The sequence below is a fragment of the Triticum aestivum genome, chromosome 1B (genome assembly GCF_018294505.1).
Source record: "Triticum aestivum cultivar Chinese Spring chromosome 1B, IWGSC CS RefSeq v2.1, whole genome shotgun sequence".
Classification (NCBI taxonomy): Eukaryota; Viridiplantae; Streptophyta; class Magnoliopsida; order Poales; family Poaceae; genus Triticum; species Triticum aestivum.
Window position 1 is genome coordinate 374,149,602 of NC_057795.1, and position 25,454 is coordinate 374,175,055.

The following is a 25,454-nucleotide window of genomic DNA, read 5'->3' on the forward strand; positions in this document are numbered from 1 at the left end:
TTTTCATCAAGGGAAGGAGGCAGCAGGGTTCGATCGGCTTTAGTTAGCAACAGTAGCGAAGGAATCAGTCGGGTTCAGTAACATAGCTAGTGCAATCGCTCGGGTTCAATTAGATCCCAACGCCTCACTCGGGTTCAGTTAGAGCCTAATGCCTCGCACACACGCGTGTACGTGTATGAGAGAAACGCGCATTGCTCGGCCCCCGATCACCCACCGTAACCGGGAACTCCCTGAAATTTTCCTCGCTTTCACTTCTACCATGGTTTTTTCCGTCATGGACGCCCCAAAGAATGTCATTCAGCTGCATCTTCGGCCCACCCAGGACGAAAAGCCCATTTTTTCATGATTTTTTGTCATAGAAGTAGGAGCCCACCACATCTATGATGATACCAGGTTTTGTCACAATTATTGTCATAGAAGTATCAAAGGATGACAAAAAAAAATTCATTCGGCCCAAAATGTCATGGATGTGTCTTTTTTTTGTGCATGGTGGTGTGTCCGTGGAGGGCATCAGATGGCGGGTAAGCAGCAGGGAAGTGGCGACGGGTGAGACCCTAGCTGGGTTAGGGGAAGAAATTGGGAGGGACGTGGCCAGGGAAGGAACACGATGGAGGCGATCTCGTACGTCGGCTCAGCGGTGATCCCGTACCTCGGTGACAGCGAGATTGTACGTTGGAGGCGTTGAAGAGGATCGAGAGGAGCGGCCAGCATGTAGAATGACAGTGGTGTTCCTCCTCGATTTGAAAATACCTGAGCTCCTCCTCGATGCAGGGCATGGCCGTGCGCCGCTCCTCACTGCCCGCAAAGCGGACACGCCATGCATTGCCCCCGGGGCGGCGTCCCACAAGTCGGAGGCCTCAGATCTTTGCAGAGGCGGTAGATGGGAGCGTAGGGGAACCACATGACGGCGGAGGAGGAAGCCCTGGGGTTTCATGGCGGCGGAGGAGGAAGCCCCGGGGTTTCACGGCGACGGTGTCTCGTTGAGGGGATCGATAGGAGTGGTGTTTCATGCGGGCTTTTTTTTGGTGCGGGAGGGGTGGTGTGATGTGGAACGAAAAAAACCAACGAAAAAACCGGATGAAAGTGGTGGGACGAAAAAAAAACATGGAGACTATTCTTCCAACTTAGACATTAGGAGTAGAGATGTCTTTGTTGGTAGGATAGTTGGTTATTTTTCGTCTCCCACTTTTGTCTGGTTTCTTTGTCTAGGTTTTTTCGTCTCACCTCCAACCACCCTTTTTCTACCGGTTTATTTTCCTCTCCACTCTTTTCTTGTAAACCAACACTTTCCTAAGGTACAAAAGATCACATGTCTAACTTTTCAAACTTACCTAAATCAACCAATTCCTCCCATCAATGTAATTTGATTTAGGAAATAAAATATTTTTTTAAGGAAACAAATAACTAAATTTAAGGAAAAATCCGATTGACTACTTAACCGATATATATCTGAACCTTCCTTCTCCAAATAAAATCAATCAATAGTTATGAAGAGAATCACGGCTTACCTTTTCTTCTCCAATCCTTCCCGTCCAATCTTTGAATCTTTATCGTCTTCTCTTCTACTTCCTGCCTTCCCCCATGCTGTTGCTCACACATTCTATCATGTTTTCTTCTTATTACATGTCATTTTACTAATTATTTATATGTACTCGCCGTATCGCTGTATTGATGTTTCTACAAACTGCCGTATCCCGTATCGCCGTACTCGTATCGCCGTATCGGTGCTTCATAGGTCGTTTCTCCCCAGCCACGCCCCCATGTGCCGCACCCCAAGATGCCACATACTCAAACTCGATCGTTCCCGCTCAAAAAAGCCACAATCCGGCGATCATCGCAATAGTTCGGCGATCCGATGCCACAGTTCGGCGATCAAAATGAAAGGATACGCGGTAGTTCGGCGTACAAAAAAGGAAGGGCGCGCGGAAGGAATGCATCAAACGGCGATCAGACGTCGAGCTCAACCTCTAGCGTCGTCGTCGGCGTACGCGGGCTGGGAGGAGTAGGCGCGGCTTCCGGGCTGGTCGGCGCGGCTTCTGTACTGTTGGCATGCCAGAGGCATCGTCAGTGGGGCTAGGCGTCGCGTAGGCATCCTTAGTCGGGCTAGGCAGCGGTGTCGGAGTCAGCGTCGCCGGTATCTGGTTCAGGATGAGGCCTCGCTCCGCCAAGAACCACGCCTTGAGCTTCTTGTCGCCGCTCTGGAGCATGTCGACGCCGCCCATCAAGAAAGCCAGATCGTTGTTCCTCTTCTTTGCGGCGACATTGGAACGGAGCAGGTCGAGTTTAACGGCGCTGTTTGTCATCAAAGCAGCCCACCACGCCTCTGTTTTCTCTTCCCGCTGGACAGCCCTGGTCTTGGCGTCGGCGATGTAGTTCTTGATCGACTCTTGAACGCGCGCGGCAGCTAACTCGGTGTATTTCGCCTTCTTTGCTCCTTTGTTGCCGTCCGGGCGCCCGTTGGCCGCGCCAGCGGTCGGCGCGTCCGGCTTGTACGTCTCCTTGGCCCTGGCGAGAGTACGCCGAGGTCAATCGAGCCGTCCTGGGTAGTGAATCCGGGGGAGGCGGCGGCAGCAGCCGAACCAGCTGCGATGAGGTCTTCCATGTCGGCCTCCATTGCGTCGGCGTCGCCGAGATGCGACGAGGAGAACGCTTGCGAGTAGAGGCCACGGCGGAGAGGTGGCGTCGGTGAGGCCGCGTAGTCCGGCGGCGAGTACGTGTACGGCAGGTACTGCATGCCGGCGAACGCGGGCGAGGGCGTGCGCTGGACTGTGCGCCCATGGGGAAAGGTGATGTTGTGGTTGAAGCCGTTGTGGGCGTCGCCATCGGCATAGCCCGGCGACGACGTGCTCCATGGATGCGGCGACTATGAGAACCCGGCCGGAGAGCCGACGCTTTGCTGGATCCAGGCCGCGTACGGGCCGTTCCCACCGGGTTGATTCATCATCGCCGCGCGCGCCACCTCGGCTTGTTCGGCTGCATGCTCCGTCGCCGCCTGCGCCGCAGCCGTAGCTTGCGCTGCTCTCTCCCTGGCCTTCTTGGCCCTGTTGCGCCTGTCGACGGTGACGGCCTCCCGGCGCTCCACATCCGCCTTCCACTCAGCGTTGCTCATGCCGGGGGTCTTGGACAACGGCGCCCTTGGCTTCCTTTGCTTCGGCTGGGCGACGGCGGTGGCTGTGGGATCCGTCGCGGCGTGGGGCATCACGTACTTCTTCGGCGACATGGCGGGTGGAAGGGTAAGGAGGAGGCGGGGGTTTGGCGGGAGGAATGGAGAAGAGAGGGAAGCTGGAGAGGGAAAGCGGGAGGAAACGGCGGAAAAGGGCTTCCTGTCGCCGACAGAGCGACCCCACGCCGCTTTTCGCTTCCGCCGGCACGCCAAGGCGACACCCGGCCGCTTGGGTTCGGAGCGGGAACACTGGCTGTGGATTTCGCACAAACCGACGCTAAAAAAGATCTTGAGGGCACGACCGGGCCGAATTTTGGCCACCGACGCTAAAAATTCGCCTGGGGGGCTTATTGGGGGCGCGGTTGGAGATGCTCTCAGCTCCTTGTTAGCGAATCGCTCGTAGTTACCTGCCAGATGCCGTCCTCCGCGGCCCCTTCACTCCACGGACGTGAAGGATCCACCATACTCTGGTGCCTCCTGCAACCCGTGGCTAACACAGCTGCCTATACGCCACAGCTCGGCCTACTAACTAAATTAAGGTTTGCCTCAACATTCTTATTTTTGTTGGCAATGCATTCCCCGCAATATACATGATATGCACTGGAATTTCATTCTTAACTTTTGCTGTGCTTCTTTGGCTCTGGTGCTACTGCATGTTTATGTTTGGTACCTCGTTTTACTTTGTCCATCTCTACTGTTGTCCGAGCATCATAGACTAATGGTTCTGAAAATATGGAATGACAGAGCTTCATAGTTATACTAAACACATCTGGTTAACTGAAAAGGAAAAATAACAACTCCTATTTCTCCTTTAGATATCCGAATAACTGATGAACATTCAGAACATTCAGCAAAAGGAAAAGAAAAATATGGTTTGCTCATTTTTATAATTTTACTACGACGTATTAAACAATGTAAAGATGAAAAAGAAATAAGAAATATTATTAGCTAGATTAAAGTTTCAAGTTGCATTGAGCATTTGAGCAATGCATATGTTTTGTAGATGATTTTGCTTTGCCTCTATCTAGGACGTGCAATAAGGCTTGGTTTATCTTAAATGTATCTTCTGCAGTGTGTCACATCTTAACTGTCCACAAAGAACATATTTTCCATATTGCAATGCTAAAATTTCTTTGCAGATTTATTTTCAAGGGAATTGAATCCAAGAGCATGTTGGCATGCTTCAATTTAAATCTGGTTCAGTTTCTAATGACTACTCCCTCCGTTCCTAAATGCAAGTCTTTGTAGAGATTCCACTATGAACCACATACGGATGTATATAAATGTATTTTAAGTTTAGATTCATTCATTTTGCTTCATATGTAGTCCATCTAATGAAATCCCTACAAAGACTTATATTTAGGAACGGAGGAAGTAGATTTTACATCGGTTCTTGCTACATGCAAATATTTTTTTATGTCAACAGCGTGTGGGATCACAACGGAGGAGCCCGCAAGGACATAACCAAGGCGTGCTTCATGAAGTCACAAGATCGTGTCGTAACATGTCATTCTGTGTTATGGAGGGAGCATAGCAAGGAGAAGAGCTTAACGAATGTAGTGTACCAAGGAGAATCATACGAATAGAAGAAATCGCACCACTAATTCTGTCGTGGTAGGTTTTAGGCACTAGACATCAGTAGATATGGCATTCTTAAACTAAGATATGCTATTGGCCTATTACCATTTTTTGCTTCCATTCTTATCATTGTGCTTCGGTTTATTATTTTATTTTCTGCAGACTCAGTGTGTCTTGGCTCTAGCTAATGGGCGCCACTCTGCGCCGGTGCGCCGGCCAAAATTAGTTTCGGCCGGTCCTGCGTGGGCCACACGATATAGCTTTTATAAACCGTACGATTCGGCCTTACACAAAACGCTGAAGAACAAAAGAGCAGAGGATAAAAATAGAAAAAGGGGAGACCAACGCCCCGCTCGTCCTCAGCCGCCGATGACCCGCGCTCGCCGAACCACGCCCATTTGCCTCGCCGCACACGCTCACTGCCGATGCTCGCCGTCGCCGCTCTCAACAAAAAGGTCGTTGACCATAGCAGCCTTTTGTCTTGCCTCCGTGTTGCATCCATGGTAGCTCCACGGCGTCGACTGCAACACCGTCCCTCGCCGGTGCTGCCCACCGCCGGCATGGTCACCGCCCCCACGTCCGTCGCCATAGCTCGCCACCACTCGCCGCAACTAAGAAAACAAAAAAAGTCAGTTGAAGCAAAATTTTAGCCGGTTCCAGCAAAAAAGTTGGTAGGTTCCAGCAAAAACCATGGACCTTCGCCACCGGAGCATAGCAAAAAATTTGGCCGTAGCAAAAATAAAAGACGGTTCCAGCAACTCGCCATGGTTGCAGCTCCCCTCGCAGGCATGGTCGCCATCGCCGGCATGGTGACCCATCAGGTTTGAAGCTTGTCGTTGTGTCGCTTGCAGCTCGCTGAACACTGGTTGTAGCACTGCCTCGTGCCGGTTGCAGCCTTGCCGGTGATGGGCGTCTCCGGTCGTAGCTCTGGTGTACCATGGTTTGCAGCTCTGGCACGCATGGTTGAAGCTTCTGTGCTACATGGTTGTAGCAAAAAAAACTTCATCGATCCCCTTCCTCCAGCAAAAAGGTACTACAGACGAAATAAAGTGCTACAACCTATGACTCAAAAAGTTGCTACTGTCGAAAGTGGGATTGTTGCGACCGGCGAAATCAAAAGTTGGAACCAGCGACGTGAAAAGCTACTACCGACGGGAAAAAATGTTGGAACCAATGAATCAAAGATTGGTGCTCGTGGATGAAAATTGCTACAACCGGCGAAATAAAAAGCTGGAACCGACAAATCAAAAAGTTGCAACTGGCTAAATATAAAAAACAAAGCCATAGCCGCATGGCGTCTTGCAAAAAAATGGTGTCGCCGGTGTGTGAGCGCCGTCGCCTCAAGCTCACAGGGGAGGGGGGCGCAGAGTAGCTCGTCGTCGCCTCAACACGGGCTTTGCGGGAGGTGGTGGTGAGGACGCACGGCGACATGGAGGTAGAGAGGGGACGGAGGGGGAATGGGTGCTTGAAGGCCACATCCATGGCGGTGTGGCGTTCATGGCGAGAGGAGAGGAAAGAAGACCAACAGGAGGAGAACGAAGAAGAGACAGGAAAGAAAACGAGTGGAGGAGGATAAGGATAAGGTCATGTGAGAGGATAAAGGTCAGGTGAAAAAAGCGGTGCGTGGGCCCTTGATCTGACGCGACGCGCTGGTTCAGTAGGATATACGTTTAGAGCGCGTTTGGCCGGCCGACGGCCGGCGTGCCGATTGGAAACGTTTACCCTAGCTAATTGATCTTCCACATGTGTCATTGCGTGCTACTTTTCCTTCCAAATTACCGAGCAATTGCATACCATGCATGCTCTACAAGCCATATCTTGATCAATAAACCTGGTAGGTACATAGTTATGGTTTCTACTGGCTCTTGGTTGAGTTGTTTTCTAGATGAAGCGACATGGTCAGGTGGCATATTTAATTTCGCAGAGCATGAATATTGCGGTCTCATGGCACATGAACTCAAATTTAGGCACGTTGCCTATGTAATTTGCATATTATAATCATATATCTCTAAAACAAAGTTACTTCCTATAAGAAGGGGCTGGCGTTTTGGCTCCTGGGTGAATAGTAACGCAAAAAATATATTAAATATTTTTGAGAAATTCTGAAATTATTTGTAGATGGTTGTATTAGTGTCGCAAACATGCATGGCAATTTTCGTGCGAAACGAGCGGCGGTGTTTCGTCAGCCAAAAAAATTGGGGTAACTTTTGGTTTGATTTGTTTTTTTTTTGTACAAGCCAAAATATTTAATCTTTTTGCCTCAAAATTTGCAGGTAGCATTTGGATGTGACGAGTATAAAAAAAATTGCCTTGTTATTTCAAAAATTTGTTTGGCCCCGGGAGCCGAATTATTCCGCTATAAGAATGCTATAATGGTATCTTCTGTTGCTCATTTAAAACAAAAAAGAAGTTAGCCAACTCACCTCTAGGAGGCTCCCTCGATTGGGCCTTCGTGGGCCGTTAGATCTGCCCTTCTGGCATGTCCTGACCGTCGGATCTTCACCTCGCTGTAATAGATTTTTCTCTTCGCGGTCGTTTTGACTGGCCAATGATGAGTGGGCTCGTCTCGCGCGCTCGTTGGCTGGGTTGGCGGTGGTCGCGTGCATGAGATTTTGCCCAATCCGCGCCCCGCATCCCGCACCAGCCACCACCCAAACCCTAGCCCCGTTTCCCCTCGATCCCCATAGCCTCGCCCGCCTCCATCCCTCCTCCTCACCTCGCCACGGCCTCCGCCCCGGAGCCTCGCCGCCGCCTGCGATTCCTCCCTCCTGCCCGCAGAGCCCATTGGGCTCGCCAACCCTAGCCCCAATCCACATCCCCCGCGCCCCTCACTGGTCCCTCCTCCTCCTTCCCTCGTCCGCCGCCTCGCTCCCTCGCTCTCCTCCCTCGTCGCCGTGGCCTTCGGCCTAGGAGCCCCGCCGCCTACTGCTCCTCCTCCACCACCTCGCCTCTTTCTCCTCCTCGCCTTCCCATCGCTCACGCGCAGGTCACCGCTGTCGGAGAACACGGGAGTGCGGGTCTTCAAGTTGGGGTGGTCAGGAGGGCTTCCCGACCTGACGGCGCCTCCTCCTCCTCGCAGCGTCGTCGCGCGTGCACCTTCTTCTCCTCCCTCCTCCCTCCCTCGTCACTACTTCCACCAGTCCCCTCCCTCCCTCGTCCGTGGCCGCTGCTGACCCCTCCTCCAGCCTCCGCGTCTCCGCCCAGGCGGCAAGGCCCCCAGCCCCCCTCGGGCCTCGGCCCCTCCATACAGCCCGCTTCTGCCTCGTCCAACTCGCTGCTTAGCTCCCAAGGTAATTTCAGTGGTGATACCTGACGTTGTATGTGTCTGACTGTCTGTTCACTGTCTTTCTATGGCGATAGCTTGATATATGGCTGATGTATGTTCAGTCTTCGTTTTTTCCCTCCTGGTGAATGGTGATATATGCATGGTGATAGCTGCTACTGTATGTGTATATGTTGTGGTATTCTTTCTTATTGTTGTATGTGTATGTATGTATGTATGCAGTGAGCATTCCGTTTCTGTCCTCCTTCGTTTTTGTTGGATGCATGCGTCCAGTTAGATTTTTTAGAGCATATGTATGAACGGCTTAGATTTTTGCAGAGCATATCATATGTGTAACGAGTTAGATTTTTGCAGAGGGTATCTATGCGATTCATCTCCCTCTGCTACTTGATTAAATGGATGAATCCAGTTAGATTCTGAATGTGATGAACGTCTTGTATATACGCCACACATGGTGCAGCAGGCTCGGAGGGCAGCGGGCGCGGCAGGCTCGGCAGGCAGCGGGCGCGGTGGTCAAGGCCAGGGGCGCGGATTGGGGAGATGCGCACACGAGGAGCGACGGCGACCGCGTCTGCCGCCAACACCGAGGTGAGCTTCACCCAATCTCTCTTACTCTCTGTGTGCGGCCTCCTCCCTTTGGCCCCTGGTTCATTGATGAGGTATGCCAATATGCCATGGTTGTGTGTTCGCAAACCCTTCCCTTTTATCACTATCAAATAGTGTCAAACAGAGCATCTTATACTTTGTTTCTACGTGCAGATCAGCTCTTCGTTCTTTCAAGCCCTATGTTGCTTACTCAAATGTTTGTGGCGATTGTATCCTTGTGCCATGAATATTTGTACTTAGCAGATCAATATAAACATATTGGCTATCTATTTACCAATTCAGAATTTAAAGCACTTTATTTTATGGCCTTGAGTAAAAGTTCAGTCGTCGTTGGCTGGAAGACATCTTCAATACGCCGTCAACACGAGCTTCCCAAGGTAATGATCTAAGAGGAAGTGAGTTGGAGATGAGATGGGGACAGAAGATCCTGCAGCGATGTTGTTTCTTTGTTCTCCTGCTCAAGGTTTGCTCTTTCCTACTTACTGTCATGGTGGTTGGTTCACTACTCGTTTTATTGTTTCGGAATTAGCCGCCTGTCGTGTTTTGATTTGCCTCGTGTTGCTTATATTTCGTGTTTGCGTGTGGGAAGGATGTGTGCTATAGATTCTGTGTGTGCATCCGAGATACCTAGAATGGTTGAGAACTGAATGTGTTGCCCTATTTAATTGGCATATTCAACTTAATTAATACGCCTTTTAGCCGTGACTTCTGCCCAAACTTTTGAAAGTGCAGATGATCACTCTATCGGGTAATGGTGTTTTCTATTGCTATTTGTCAGCTATACTACATGTGCCCCTGTTTCTTTTGCTCTGCTAATGTGTGCTTACTTTCAATCTTATTACATCAATAGACTTGTGGGCGTATAGTATTTCTGTAATCTCTGTGCCTTACCGGTTTTGTGATTTCAGCTCAGGTGGATGAGCCACGTCCTGTGTTATTCCCCTTCGTTTCTGAAGCTCCCAGGATTTAATAATGAGTTGTCTTGGGCTTCATTGGACAAATGATCTACCTCGAGCAATGATACAGGTAAGTCTTTTATTTTAAACACTGAAATATTAGGTTATCAAGCGCTAAGAATCTGAACTATCGTAATTGGCAGTGTAGGTTGGCGTTGAAGCCTGATGGCGTTTTTCTTGCAGCAAATCTTGGCAGGAAGACTCTAAAGTGATAATCTTAAATTTGCCATTTACCGACATTTTCCAGTTTCTTGTTTGACTTGCCTTTTCTTGGATGCGATGATAAGGGAACTAAGAATTGTGTGCACTATTGCTCAAATGGAACATAAGGGAGGTATCAGTCCTCAAATGTTGCCTCTAGAACAAGTATGATTCCTTTATAATCTGAGATTTTGCCCTTCAAGGAGTTGATGTAGATCGATATACAGTCAAGTACAATACTGGCGTGTATAAAAAAACTTGAATTTTCCTGAGATTGAACTTTGAACTAATAAATCTAGACTATGGAGGTGATGTGCTTTGCATTATTATAGATCGTATATGTTGCTCTTACTTAATTATGCTTTCTAATTACATGCTGCCCCTGTTTCTTTTGATGTGCTAAAAATGGGTGCTTACTTTCAATCTTATCGCATCAATAGACTTGCGAGCGTATAGTATTTCTGTAATCTCTGTGCCTTACCGGTTTTGTGATTTCAGCTCAGGTGGATGAGCCACGTCCTGTGTTATTCCCCTTCGTTTCTGAAGCTCCCAGGATTTAATAATGAGTTGTCTTGGGCTTCATTGGACAAATGATCTACCTCGAGCAATGATACAGGTAAGTCTTTTATTTTAAACACTGAAATATTAGGTTATCAAGCGCTAAGAATCTGAACTATCGTAATTGGCAGTGTAGGTTGGCGTTGAAGCCTGATGGCGTTTTTCTTGCAGCAAATCTTGGCAGGAAGACTCTAAAGTGATAATCTTAAATTTGCCATTTACCGACATTTTCCAGTTTCTTGTTTGACTTGCCTTTTCTTGGATGCGATGATAAGGGAACTAAGAATTGTGTGCACTATTGCTCAAATGGAACATAAGGGAGGTATCAGTCCTCAAATGTTGCCTCTAGAACAAGTATGATTCCTTTATAATCTGAGATTTTGCCCTTCAAGGAGTTGATGTAGATCGATATACAGTCAAGTATACTGGCGTGTATAAAAAAACTTGAATTTTCCTGAGATTGAACTTTGAACTAATAAATCTAGACTATGGAGGTAATGTGCTTTGCATTATTATAGATCGTATATGCTGCTCTTACTTAATTATACTTTCTAATTTCTATAACCTGGTGTGTTCACATAGAAATTAGTGTGTTTACATAGAGATCATAGATGCTTTCCATGATGATGTGCTGTTTATTGTCCAAGGACTTGATAAACTAGCAGAAACCATAGATGCCAAGTTTCTAATGACGAAGACTTTACGCTGGTTCATGTTTGCATTGGAGCTAAAGTTTTGTTGTTATTTAGTGTGTTTTGTATTATATCCAATACCGTTCCATACTTCCATTTCTCCTGGATGATTAAGACGATATTTTTTCTAACTGAATTAATTTGTCCCCTATTTCAGAAGTAACGCTCAAAAGCCTGAATAGAATTCCTTGGGGAAGGGTAGATGTTAGCTTCAAGAGAAGTAGACAATGGATTTTTGCCCATAGCACCATTCAGGTATGTTATGAACCCCATTACCTTGGTAATAGTTTTCCTGGTGTTACTTAATTATCCCCTGGTATATTCTGTTGTCTCCATACATGTTAATCTGATAACATATACAAAGGCTGTGTAGGTAATGGCATAGCAGATTTTAGTTTCATGATCTTACTTAAATGTAGTTCTGGCGATAGATAGTGTCGTGGTTCTAGGTCTGACAGTAGAGTGGGGGGTAGGTATAGAGAGGCAAGGTCCTAGCCATGGAGAGGTTGTAAACATAAGGGATGTACGAGTTCAGGCCCTTCTCGGAGGAAGTAAAAGCCCTACGTCTCGAAGCCCGGAGGCGGTCGAGTGGATTGTATGTATATGAGTTACAGGGTGCCGAACCCTTCTGCCTGTGGAGGGGGGTGGCTTATATAGAGTGCGCCAGGACCCCAGCCAACCCACGTAATGAAGGGTTTAAGGGACATTAAGTCCGAGGCGTTACTGGTAACGTCCCACATAAAATGTCTTAACTACCATAAAGTCTACTTAACTACATGCCGTTGCAGTGCAGAGTGCCTTTTGACCTCCTGGTAGTCGAGTGAGTCTTCGTGGTCGAGTCCTTCAAGTCAGTCGAGTGAGTCCCTCGTTGGTCGACTGGAAAGTGACCTCTTCTAAGGGTGTCCTTGGGCAGGGTATTTAGATCAGGTCTGTGACCCTACCCTAGGTACATGACTCCATCATTAGCCCCCGAATGGATTGAGGCTTCGAGTGAGGAAGGAGCTGATGTTGTTTCCGATTAACCTTTGCACACTGGTCGTGCGTTGTCCTGAATCTAGAGAATCTCTTCGTTGATAGTGAGCAACTCGCCTTCAGTTGACTCGATCCATTCTTTTCTTTCGTCGAGTGATCTTTCGGGCTTCGTCGATTTCCGAGCGACGGATCGCAGGAAATCCCGCGCCTGACAGACTGATCTGCCGTTAGCGGATTCCGCGGGATGCGAAATTTGGGGAAACGCGCGAAGCGGAGCGGACTGCGGTGTTTGGATGGGACGGGACATAGACGCCTCGATTCTCGCGCCGCTTTCTTCGCCACGTATCTCGCCCGTGTAACAGTTCCAGGATATGATTACATCTGCCGGGTCCACCTGTCATCCACTCGGAAGGGATCTTATAAATGCGTCCGGCGGGGTTTTTTTGAACAGTGCTTCAGCATTCTCTCTCTCTCTGCCTCCTTCGTCTCCGCCCAACGCGCTCGCTCTTGCCCCCGCATCACTTCTCCTCACGCACCCCGCCGGAAGCCATGGTTAAGGAGAAGACGGCGGCGCTGGAGCGCGCGAAGAAGGCGTCGGCGACGGAGAAGGCGAAGGGGAGATCCACCAGCCGCGGTGGGTCTTCGTCCAGATCCCGCCCGCCGAAAGGCTGGGTCCAGGGAGATTGGATCCAGTCGACCATCACGGAGAAGGACCTCCTCGACATGGCCAACGAGGGCTTGATCCCCCATGGAGCTGCGAGGCTTTCGGGGAAAGAATGGCAGCCCCAGCCGGAAGAGGGTGAGTGCGTGCTTCTGGCTACCCATGTCGACCGCGGATTCTCTTTGCCGCCGAGCGTTTTCTTCCGTGGTTTCTTGAACTTTTTTGGAGCGCAACTCCACCACTTCACCCCGAATTCTATCGCCTATCTTGCCGCGTTTGTGTCCATGTGCGAGAGTATTCTGGGCTGTCGACCGCACTGGGGCTTGTTCAAGCACATATTCACATGTCGCTCTCAAACTGTGAAGAAGGCGAGTCCAGGCGACGAAAGAACCCGAGTGGTCCAAATGTGTGGAGGTCTGGGGATCCAGGTGAGAAACAAGAGCACCTTCCCAGCTATGACATTTCCCGAGTCAGTCAGAGGCTGGCAGTCGACCTGGTTGTACTGCCACGACGAGTCGACACCGGGGCAGTCGAGTGGGCTCCCTCCATTTACCATGGACCGAGTGAACAAGCCCTCCTCCCTGAAGCTGATTCCGGAGGAGAAAGCTGACGTGAAGATGTTGATGGAGCGCGTAGTTCAGTTGGTTCGATAGGGAGTGACGGGCATGGATCTCCTGGAAGTTTTCCTTAGGCGCCGAATCCAGCCTCTTCAGTTCCGGAGCCACTGCATGTGGTTGTACTGTGGGACTAAGGACGTGACTCGGGTTAACCCAGAAACAGTCGACGATGCCACTCTGGAAAGGTGGATGGCCGCTGTTACTGGGAACAAGGATAACCCTCGCGGAGCCAGAAGGATTCCTCCACTCGACTGCCACAGTGACCCAAACAAGGTATGTCTGCTCCACTTCCCATTGTATTTTTGTCGTATTTATTTCTGTTTTCTCTGTCGATCGGTCGACTAATCTTTGTCTTGTTGTCCATCAGGCCCTCACTGAACTGTACTCAATGCCCAACGGAGCGCAGACTCCGACTGAGGAGGGAGAAGCGAGCGGGGGCGAGAGTCAGGAGGAGTGGGACTCGGACGCCGCCGAGGCCGATGATGATGACGATGACGATGATGATGATGATGATGAGGACGGCGAAGAGGAGGAGGAGGAGGAGGTCGCACCACCGCGCTCAGAAAGGCGGTCGAAACTTGTTCATGACCCTGCGACTGAACGCGGCGAGGGGGTCGCGACTGTTACTCAGTCGACCAAGCGTCCCTGGATCACCTCTCTGGCGCCGACTGAAAAGGCGCCGAAGCAGCCCAGGGCGGCCCCGTCGAAGCCGACCAAGCACCTGCCGAAGATGAAGGTGTCCATCCCCATCATATCAGGGTAATCATATTGCTTACGTCTTCTTGTTTTGTGTGAACTTTATCTCTGGTTGGCGCTGGAGTTAGTCGACTGACTCTTTGGAGTTGCAGTGCTGCTACTTCTGAGACCTCAGCCCGGGCTGACGACCATGTGATGGAGGACGCAGCAACCTCAAAACCTGGGATTATACTCTTAACATCGTTTCTAGTCGACTGACTCATGATTTCTAATTTTGATTTTTTTCTGTAGCTCCATCCAATGTTGTTATCACTCTCCCTGATGACGATGAAGACGAGGAACCGCTGAAGCATAGAAGGAGTAGGAAAACATCTGCCAACAGGGTGCCCCAGAATGTGACGGCGCCTGAGACTCTGGTTGCGGAGGAGGAGAACACCACTCGACACACTGTGTCCTTCGCAGATCCACTGACGAGTGCTCAGCAGCCCTCCCTCTTCACGACGCACCACGTTCCAGAGGACCAAGCTGGCGCCGCGAAGGAGGCGATACGCCAGGTAGGGATCATGATGGAGCAGTTAAGGACCATCCGGGATGCGAGCCAGGCAGCTTACGACGCCAGTTCCGCCCTTCAAAGCAATGTTCAGGTCAGTCGACCATCGTCTGTTCTGTTAGGATATGCTATCAAAAACTTTTCTTTCCAACATATACGGTAGTCACCCATTGGATGTGTCGATTTAGACTCCGTGTTAGCGGGGGCACACTGAGTGCACCCGCTGGGTGTAGTCCCTAAGGCTAAGGTCGACTGCTGGCAGTCGGCCTTAGGCTTTATAATTTCAGTCTTTCCGTCATTCGACTATGGCGAATGGATTTCGAAAGCCGGTCGACTGGTCGACTCTGTCTTCAATAGGATTAGTGGGGGCACGCTGAGTGCACCCACTGGGTGTAGTCCCCGAGACTACGGTCGAATGCTTGTATTCAGCTGTAGTCTTAGAAACGTATGATTTTTCCTTTTTCACTCGGAAGTGAATTATATTGGACATTTAGTCGATTGGTTCTTCGCAGAACTCCTGTGATCTTGTGGCTCGCTACTCTGAGCTGGAAAACAAGCACATTTAGCTCGAGCTGAATTTGAAGCTGGTTCAGGAGAATCTGACGAAGGCAAAGGAGGAGACCGAAGGTATGTTTGGTGAGACCTTGACGACTGCTTTTTCCCTTCGTTTGTTTCAAAATTTGATCTTGCTGTAACTTGCAGGTAAGGTAAGGGAGGCCCAACAGAAAAAAGACCTTGAATTAGCTGAGAATATCAAGCTTGCTGACGAGAAGTTAGCTTCAGTCACCAAGCTTAAACAAGACAATACCAATCTGAAAGCTGCTCTTGGGATCGCCAACAAGGAAGTCAGTCGACTGAAAATTGATAAAGCTGCCCTGACCGACCAAGTCAGTAAGTTGACTGGGAAGAAAAATGATCTGGAGCCCTTCCTGAGTGGTCTTGCCAAGAAGCTGTTCCTTATGCTTGAAGGTAAACCTCTATGCTCGGTATTCATTTTCAATCGTGGTTTTTCCATTCGACCATCGCCTTGACTCGGTGATCGTCCTTGTAGAATTTTGTCAAAACTTTGAAGAAGAAACTAGCCGGCTGGAACCAAACCTCGACCCCGTCAATTCTCCGGTGAACGACGAAGTTGCCATGAATGTTTTCTGACTGGAGTCCCGTGTTGCAGCTGTCGTGGACTATCTTGCAAGGCTGAAGGTCGCCACATCTCGCATCGACTCGACGCTCTGGCCCGGGGAGACACTTCAGAATGACCTCGAGTCGCTGATGGCTCGCTTGAACACGATCCCTGGTCGAGTGCAGGAGTGGAAAAAGTCCTCGGCTCGGTGCGGTGCAGATGTTGCTCTGTGTCTGGCCCGAGTTCACTGCAAAGATGCGCGAGAAGAAAAGCTGGCGGCCCTCCGGGTGGCCAACACCAAGAAACACGACTTCAGGTCCTTTATGGAAACTTTCCTTGCAGCTGCCACTCGGATCGCGGATGGAATTGATCTTGATGAGTTTGTTGCACCTTCCAGCCCTCCACAGGAGGGGTAAAAAACTTCTTCTAAGCTCGACGCTTTAAATTTGCCTCGGTATGCCGAGTGGAGGTGTAACCGATAAACTTTAACAGGTCTAGTGCCTGAGCACTTTCGGTTCCTTTTGGTATCGATCCCAACTTGAACTTGGTGTTTGAATAAGATTGCTTTTGGCTCGAAAATGTCTTTGCAAGCCCAAAGCAAGACGCTTACTGTAGTCGACTTATTCCTTAGTCCACTTAGGCGAGCACTGGGCTGCAGCTAAGCCCCCGAGTGAGAGGTTTGCTCTTTACTCGGTAGGATTTTGATAACTTAGGCGAGCAGAGGGCTGCAGCTAAGCCCCTGAGTGAGAGGTTTGCTCTTCACTCGGTAGGATTTTTATATCTTAGGCGAGCACTGGGCTGCAGCTAAGCCCCCGAGTGAGAGGTTTGCTCTTCACTCGGTGGGATTTTGATAACTTAGGCGAGTACTTGGACTGCAGCTAAGCCCCCGAGTGAGAGGTTTGCTCTTCACTTGGTGGGATTTTGATAACTTAGGTGAGTACTTGGACTGCAGCTAAGCCTCCGAGTGGAAGTCTGGCTTACCATTGTAAGATTTTCATAACTTAGGCGAGTACTTGGACTGCAGCTAAGCCTCCGAGTGGAAGTTTGGCTTACCACTCGGTAGGATTTTCATAACTTAGGCGAGTACTTGGACTGCAGCTAAGCCTCCGAGTGAGAGGTTTGCTCTTCACTCGGTAGGATTTCGGTAACTTAGGCGAGTACTTGGACTGTAGCTAAGCCTCCGAGTGGAAGTCTGGCTTACCACTCGGTAGGATTTTTGATAACTTAGGCGAAATGGATTCGCAGCTAAGCCTTCGAGTGGGAGTCTGGCTCACCACTCGGTAGGATTTTTTATAACTTAGGCGAAACGGATTCGCAGCTAAGCCTCCGAGTGGGAGTCTGGCTCACCACTCGGTAGGATTTTTTACAAACTTAGGCAGAACGGATTCGCGGCTAAGTCACCCACTGAGGGTGGATTTTATTGGACAAAATAAAAAGTGACAAAAATTATGGAGGAACTATGACACTATTATTTTGAGGTCCATGAACTACAGAAGTACTTTATTGCAACTCATCCGAGTGATAAAACTTAAGTGTAAAATGGGCGGAGTAGTTCCGCGTTCCAAGCTCGGGGCTCGTCGATATTATGCTCGACGTTGTAAAGACGGTACGCCCCGTTGTGAAGAACTTTGGTGACGATGAAGGGTCCTTCCCAAGAAGGAGCAAGCTTGTGTTGTTTCTTCTGATCCACTCGGAGAACTAAATCTTCTTCTTGAAAGGCTCGACCTCTCACATTTTTGGCGTGGAAACGACGCAAATCTTGTTGATAGATGGTCGACCGGATCAGAGCCATCTCCCTTTCTTCCTCTAAAAGGTCGACTGCGTCCTGCCGCGCTTGTTCAGCTTCTGCTTCGTTGTAGATTTCAACTCGAGGAGCATTGTGGAGAAGATCACTCGGCAAGACTGCTTCAGCTCCGTAGACCAAGAAGAATGGAGTTCTTCCGGTCGACCGATTAGGTGTGGTCCGCAGTCCCCAAAGCACTGAGGGAAGTTCGTCGATCCAAGCTCCAGCTGCATGCTTGAGATCACGCATCAGTCGGGGTTTCAATCCCTTGAGAATCAGGCCATTGGCTCGCTCCGCTTGTCCATTCGACTGCGGATGGGCGACTGAAGCGTAGTCGACTCGTGTGCCTTGAGAGTTACAGAAATCTCTGAATTCCTCCGAGTCAAAGTTCGACCCATTATCCGTAATGATGCTGTGAGGGACTCCATATCTGAATATTAGTTCCCTGATGAAGCTAACAGCAGTACCGGCGTCAAGGTTCTTGATTGGTTTAGACTCAATCCACTTGGTGAACTTGTCGACTGCCACCAGCACATGCGTGAAGCCACTTCGCCCTGTTCTCAAAGGACCGACCATGTCCAACCCCCATACTGCGAAAGGCCAGACGAGTGGAATGGTCTTCAGGGCTGATGCAGGCTTGTGCGACATATTCGAGTAAAACTGACATCCCTCGCACTTATCTACTATCTCCTTTGCCATCTCATTCGCCTTTGGCCAGTAAAATCCGGCTCGGTATGCTTTGGCCATGATAGTCCGAGAGGACGCGTGATGACCGCAGGTCCCTGAGTGAATATCATTAAGGATGATTCGACCTTCTTCTGGCGTTATGCACTTCTGACCAACTCCAGTCGCGCTTTCTCTGTATAACTGTCCTTTGATTACGGTAAAGGCCTTAGATCGACGGACGATCTGTCGAGCCTCTTCCTCATCCTCTGGGAGCTCTTTTCTCAGGATATATGCGATATATGGAACTGTCCAATCGGGAATGACCACCAAGATCTTCATAACCAAGTCGACTACTGCTGGGACTTCAACCTCAGTCGGATCTGTGGCACTCTTGGGCTGTGGAGCTTCTTCGGTGAAAGGATCTTCTTTGACTGACGGAGTGTGTATATGCTCCAAGAACACACCACTCGGAATGGCTTCTCTCTTGGAACCTATCTTTGCTAGATCATCAGCTGCTTGATTTTTCAGTCGGGGTATATGATGGAGCTCCAACCCCTCGGACTTTTTTTCCAGCTTCCTCACTGCACTGCAGTATCCAGTCATGGCTGGGCTTCTCACATCCCACTCCTTCATCACTTGTTTGACCACTAAATCCGAGTCGCCATAGACCATCAAGCGACGGACGTCGAGTGAAATGGCCATGCGCAACCCATATAAGAGGGCCTCATATTCTGCCTCATTGTTGGAGGAATCAAAGTGAATATGGAGCACATATCTGAGCTTATCTCCTCTGGGGGAAACCAGGACAACCCCAGCACCGGAACCATTCAACATCTTAGAGCCATCAAAGAACATGGTCCAATGCTCCGAGTGAACTTCAGTCGGCTGCTGCTGTTCAATCCACTCGGCGAGGAAATCTGCTATTGCCTGAGACTTAATGGCTTTCTTTGCCTCAAACTTGATATCAAGGGGAAGAAGTTCAATCGCCCATTTAGCCACTCGACCAGTTGCGTCTCTGTTGTGCAAAATCTCTGATAGTGGAGCGTCGCTGACGACTGTGATGGAGTGATCAGAGAAATAATGAGCAACCTTCTTTGTGGTCATGTATATTCCATACACAAGCTTCTGATAATGAGGATATCTCTGCTTGGATGGAGTCAAGACTTCAGACAAATAATACACTGGGCGCTGAACTTTGAGAGCTTTTCCTTCTTCTTCCCGCTCGACCGTAAGCACAGTACTGACGACTTGTCCTGTGGCTGCGATATAGAGCAACAGAGGCTCTTTGCTGATTGGAGCAGCAAGCACCGGCTGGGTGGAGAGCAGAGCTTTTAGCTCGGCAAACGCTGCATCAGCTTCTGGAGTCCACTCGAACTTGTCTGCCTTTTTCATCAGTCGGTAAAGAGGCAATGCCTTTTCACCGAGTCGTGAGATGAATCGACTTAATGCGGCCAAGCATCCAGTAAGCTTCTGGACATCGTGCACTCGCACAGGGCGTTTCATTCGGAGAATAGTGCCGATCTTCTTTGGATTAGCGTCGATTCCTCGTTCGGAAATGAGAAAACCGAGTAACTTGCCACCCGGAACTCCAAATGTGCACTTTGATGGATTGAGCTTGATATCATACCTTCGGAGGTTGGCAAATGTTTCGGCGAGGTCAGCGAGCAGGTCGGAATCTTTTCGTGACTTGACGACGATATCATCCATGTACGCTTCCACATTCCGAGTGATTTGAGTGAGTAGACACTTCTGAATCATTCGCATAAATGTGCCTCCGGCATTCTTGAGGCCGAATGGCATGATGATATAGCAGAAGCACCCGAATGGAGTGATGAAAGCTGTTTTTACCTCGTCGGGTCCATACAGACGGATCTGGTGGTACCCGGAGTAGGCGTCTAGAAAAGACAGTCTCTCGCATCCCGCGGTCGAGTCAACAATTTGATCTATGCGAGGGAGAGGAAAATGATCTTTTGGGCAGGCCCGGTTGATGTGCTTGAAATCAATGCACATTCGGAGTGATTTGTCCTTCTTAGGAACCATGACGACATTAGCAAGCCACTCGGAGTGGTATATCTCTCGGATAAATCCTGCCGCCAACAGTCGAGCCACTTCCTCACCAATGGCTTTTCTCTTCTGGACGGCGGACCGCCGAAGATGCTCTTTGACTGGTTTTGCAGATGAGTCGACTCTTAGGCAATGCTCAGCCAGTCCCCTGGGAACACCTGGCATGTCAGCGGGCTTCAATGCAAAAATGTCCCAGTTCTCACGGAGGAACTGGATGAGCGCTTCTTCCTATTTCGGGTCGTGTGTTGTGGAGATGTGGGTCGGAGCTGCATCTGGGTCGGTCGGGTGAATGTGAACAGGCTTTGTCTCACCGGACGATTGAAATGCAGACTCTGTGGCGGGTTTCTTGGATCGCAGCAAGTCACTCGGATCTGCGTTTTGCTTGTATTCTTCGAACTCGATCGCTGTCACCTGGGAATCAGCAATCTTTGAGCCTTTCTGGAAGCACTCTTCTGCCTTTTTCCGATCACCGGTGACAGTGATCACTCCTTTGGGGCCGGGCATCTTCAATTTGAGGTACACGTAACATTGTCGAGCCATGAACCGTGCATAAGCTGGTCTCCCCAAAATGGCATGATATGCACTCTGAAAATCCACGACCTCGAACGTCAACTTCTCTTTGCGAAAATGTTTCGAATCGCCAAACACCACGTCCAGAGCTATTTGGCCGAGTGACTCGGCTTTCTTTCCTGGTATAACTCCATGAAAGCTCATGTTACTGGTGCTCAGTCGGGACATCGGAATACCTATTCCTTTCAGTGTGTCTGCATACAGTAAATTCAGCCCACTACCACCGTCCATAAGCACTTTCGTCAGTCGAGTGCCTTCAACAACTGGATCGACCACCAAAGCTTGCCTCCCAGGGGTGGCAATATGAGTCGGGTGATCAGATTGGTCGAAGGTGATGGGTGTTTGGGACCATTTCAGATAATTTGCTTTTGCTGGGGCAACCATGTTTACCTCACGGTTAATAACTTTCAATCGACTCTTGCTCTCCACATCTGCAAAGATCATCAGAGTAGAATTGATATGCGGATATCCTTCCTCACTGTCCTCCTTGTCTTCGGCCTTGTCCGACTCCTTCTCCTTGTTATTAGACTGTTTTCCCGGAAACTGCTGGATCAGGAGTCGACATTGGCGAGTGGTGTGCTTCGGCTAGATGATATTCCCCTCTTCGTCTTTCTTCGTGTGGATGTGACACGGCATATCCATCACGTCGTTCCCTTCTTTATCCTTTACCTTCTTAGGGTTCCAGGATCCTTTTGGTTTCCCTTTAAACTTTCCCTGAGTCACGGCCAGAGCCTCTCCAGGAGCTGCCGGTTCAGCCTTCCGCTTCTGTTTCCGACTGGTGTTTCCCTTTTCTGACTGACTCGGCTTGTGTTTGCCGCTTCGGAGTCGGTCTTCTTCTTTGCCGTTGGCGTACTTGGTAGCAATCTCCATCATCCGACTCAAGGTCATGTCACCGGTTCGACCAAACTTCAAACTCAATTCTCTGTTCTTGACGCCATCTTTAAAGGCGCAGACTGCCTGATGACCAGACACATTCTCCATAGTATGGTGCAAAGTGATCCATCTCTGAATATACTCTCTGAGAGTCTCATTGGTCTTCTGCACGCAGACTTGCAACTCCGTCAGTCCAGCCGGTCGCTTGCAAGTTCCTTCAAATGTTCTGATGAACACTCGTGACAGATCTTCCCAAGTGTAAATGCTGCTAGGAGGTAATTGAGTCAACCATGCCCTGGCAGAACCTTCCAGCATGAGGGGCAAATGCTTCATGGCCACCTCGTCGTTCCCACCACCAATCTGAACCGCCACTCGGTAGTCCTCAAGCCAAGTTTCAGGCTTAGACTCACCAGTGAACTTGCTGACTCCTGTTGCCAACCTGAAATTGGGAGGGATAACTGCGGCTCTGATAGCTCTGCTGAAACATTCAGGACCAGAAACATGCACTCGACTGCTTGTGGGCGCATCTCTGTCGAGTCCACCTCGATGGGCTCTGTTCCGGTCGACCAAACCTTGCACGATAATGGATCGCGCGTCGAAGCCTGGTTCTCTGGGGTCGACTGGAACTCTTCGCCCCGTACTGAGCTGACGTCTGTCATCTTGCTGCCGAGGAGCGTAAGACCCACCCCTCAGAGGGGAATTGGGCACTCGACGCCTATCATCTCGGTCGAGTCGGTCACCATATTGGTCTCGCCGATTCTCGCGCCCTTCACGCCGTGGAGGCGATCTGGGACTGTGAGCCGACTGAACCATATTCGCAGCGACGGATCGACTGTGAATTCTGTTGTGCGACTGCGACACGGCCGAATTCTGATCTCCTGCTGCCCGGAGCAGATCCCTGATCTGCATCAAGCCTCTGCCAGCTTCCGACTGAGAGGGCTGGATGGACTCTGCTATACGGGTCGCAGTTGCCAAATTCTGGATTGGGGTTCGATATACCTGAGTCGGCGGGAAGAGTTGACGGCGGCTGGTGTCGGGAACTCGTTGCCGCGCGCGCTTGTCGAGTGCTCGCTGAAGATTCTCCAGTCGAGTGCGTTCGGCCAAATTGGCCAAACGTGCCTCCTCCAAGGCGTGAGCCTCGGGGGTTTCTTCTGCGATGGGAGTACGCAGGACATCCACGTTCCTGTGGCGAAGTTCTTCTCTTTGCAGAGAGTCGAGTGGCTCGGGCTGGTACTCTTCGTGGTCTCGTGCGGGGTCGCCTTCGTCGCCTGCTCCACCATCACGAGCGAAGCCAGGGGGACTGCGGGGCTCGTCGACCATCATGATTTCCGCCGCTGGATCACTGCTATCGCACTCGGATGCGGTCTCTACGAAGCCAGTCGACAGATCGAACAGGCCGTAGAGAGATTCGTCGAGCTCGATTGCCGCAACTTGGGTGGTGGCCGTCTGGCGAGCCACCGCGTGCCTCACCCACCGCTGAATCCTCGACCGGCCCGAGCGCTTGCGCTGGCGGGAGACCGGGAGGGTGGTTGATGGGGATGTCAACCGATACGGGGTCGACGGTTGCCGCAGCAGAACACCGCGGACACATGCGCGAAAATGCGTCGCACCGCGGACGGGGAGCGCATCAACGTCGAGTGGAGCCTCCTGGAGCCAGGCGGAGTCGTCGGCGATGAAGGTGAGAGCGCCGAGACGGATCTCTCGACCCTCAACCAAAACGCCAGCAGCCACCATGATGCAAGTACTCGGAAGAATCGCAACTTCTCCACAAAATTGCTAAAAACACCTGCCCCACGGTGGGCGCCAACTGTCGTGGTTCTAGGTCTGACAGTAGAGTGGGGGGTAGGTATAGAGAGGCAAGATCCTAGCTATAGAGAGGTTGTAAACACAAGGGATGTACGAGTTCAGGCCCTTCTCGGAGGAAGTAAAAGCCCTACGTCTCGGAGCCCGGAGGCGGTCGAGTGGATTGTATGTATATGAGTTACAGGGTGCCGAACCCTTCTGCCTGTGGAGGGGGGTGGCTTATATAGAGTGCGCCAGGACCCCAGCCATCCCACGTAATGAAGGGTTTAAGGGACATTAAGTCCGAGGCGTTACTGGTAACGTCCCACATAAAGTGTCTTAACTATCATAAAGTCTACTTAACTACAAGCCGTTGCAGTGCAGAGTGTCTTTTGACCTCCTGGTAGTCGAGTGAGTCTTCGTGGTCGAGTCCTTCAAGTCAGTCGAGTGAGTCCCTCGTTGGTCGACTGGAAGGTGACCTCTTCTAAGGGTGTCTTTGGGCAGGGTATTTAGATCAGGTCTGTGACCCTACCCTAGATACATGACTCCATCAGATAGCTTTACACTATCCGTCATGTGCATGGCTGTCGAAGTACATCATCGTTATGATGTGTATGGTTTCTCTATTTTCAGCCCTACTGCTCCTGAGCCCAAATCCCATGACCATGCCCCCACCTCTCCTTTGTTGAATGAAGGGAGTCTGGTTGCTAAAAAGTGAGTTTTCTTAATCAGTATGTATGGCCCCTCTGCACATGCTGTTTCTTCGTATTTATGAGGCCTTCAAGCTTTGTCAGTTTTCTGATAGATATGGAATTTTAATTTGATAGTCCCAACAACGATGGGTACTGATGGAGCTATCTATTATTTATTGTCAATCTGTAATACTTTTGTCAGCTTCTAGCATGTCGTTGCTCTGCCAGAGTGCAATTTTCTCTGCATGGCATACACCAGTTACCATTAGTTGATATGTTTGTTGAAGTTTTATTGCAAGTTAAATAAATGTGTAGTGTGGCATACTGATTATTATAGTTTGATAATGTCAGGTGCCGATGGCTTTAGATATGTAAATAAAATATGGTGATTGTCACCGGTATGTAGTGTGGCATACTAATCAAATGACTAAGCATTTAATTATTGTTCTGTTATGTTATTGATTTCACCGGCTTTATGTCGGCCGATTAGTTATGAAGGATTCCACATCAGCTAATTTAGATTATGTTACTAGAGTATTAGAAAAAGTTCCTGATATATGTATTTAGAGCATTTGCTGAGATTTGGTGCAAAATATTGATGACCAGGCATTATACTGCGCATAAGCACAATTTTTTAGTTTTTCTTTTTATTGTTGCAGTTGCTTTTCTAGCAATAGCCAAATAGTGTGACATAACACTATTCCATTTTCACAGGCCACAACACATCTTTACAGGTAAGTTTGTTCTCTAGATAGTTCTCTTTCCAAGATTTTCATATCATATTTGTTGTGGGATCTGACTACTTTACCATATTTTCCTGGTGTGGACGATGTTATAGAGTGAGCTACCATCACTTCTCATTATTGACTGTAATCAATAAAAGATGGATATTTGTCGAAGCCATTGTCGTGTCATGTAATTACCTGGAGATCAGCTATATAGTTTTGTTCGGATTGTAAAGTGGAAACGACAACTCCCGTGTGATTGTCATTTGATTATTTACTTCCTCAAGTAGTATGGATATGGTGCTGCCAGGATATTAAGTATATTCATGAAGTTGTATAAACCACGTTCTACAATTCACTTCTGTTATGCATATTTACTTTCCAGTTTTAGGACTGAAATCCATCCATTGTAATGAACTTGGTTGTATGGGCATTACCTATTTGACTTAGGCTTGCTTCATCACATATAGACTGCTTTTCTTTTCCCCACTGCTTGTATGACCTAAAACTATCATGTGTATGAGGCAAGTTATTAGAAATGTTTCACATTTTCTTACTTGCAATACCGTGCTTGCCTATTTCAGGTGTTCCAAGACCCAAATCATCGGAAAAATAACACATACAACACTTTTTTCTTTTGAACTTT

The 25,454-nt window shown here is 49.4% G+C and overlaps 1 long non-coding RNA gene and 1 other non-coding gene across 50 annotated transcripts; one reads left to right on the top strand and one right to left on the bottom strand.

Annotated features, from left to right (window-relative positions):
* Window positions 1-4,748: 4,748 nt before the first annotated feature.
* On the bottom strand, window positions 4,749-6,354 carry LOC123125118 (uncharacterized). The gene is made up of 2 exons (XR_006461287.1): window positions 5,438-6,354; window positions 4,749-5,352 (listed from the first exon to the last, which is right to left on the bottom strand). It is a non-coding gene; the product is annotated as an uncharacterized lncRNA (long non-coding RNA).
* Window positions 6,355-7,319: 965 nt separating this feature from the next.
* On the top strand, window positions 7,320-25,293 carry LOC123125125 (uncharacterized). 49 transcript variants are annotated; one of them, XR_006461325.1, is made up of 12 exons: window positions 7,320-8,031; window positions 8,488-8,612; window positions 8,784-9,093; window positions 9,539-9,656; window positions 9,735-9,952; window positions 10,286-10,403; window positions 10,482-10,541; window positions 10,621-10,699; window positions 11,195-11,292; window positions 24,025-24,105; window positions 24,743-24,817; window positions 24,922-25,293. It is a non-coding gene; the product is annotated as an uncharacterized protein (transcript). The 49 variants fall into 49 exon arrangements; XR_006461340.1 differs by lacking the exon at window positions 10,621-10,699 and having other exon boundaries at window positions 10,477-10,541; XR_006461337.1 differs by lacking the exon at window positions 10,621-10,699.
* The last annotated feature ends 161 nt before the right edge of the window (window positions 25,294-25,454 follow it).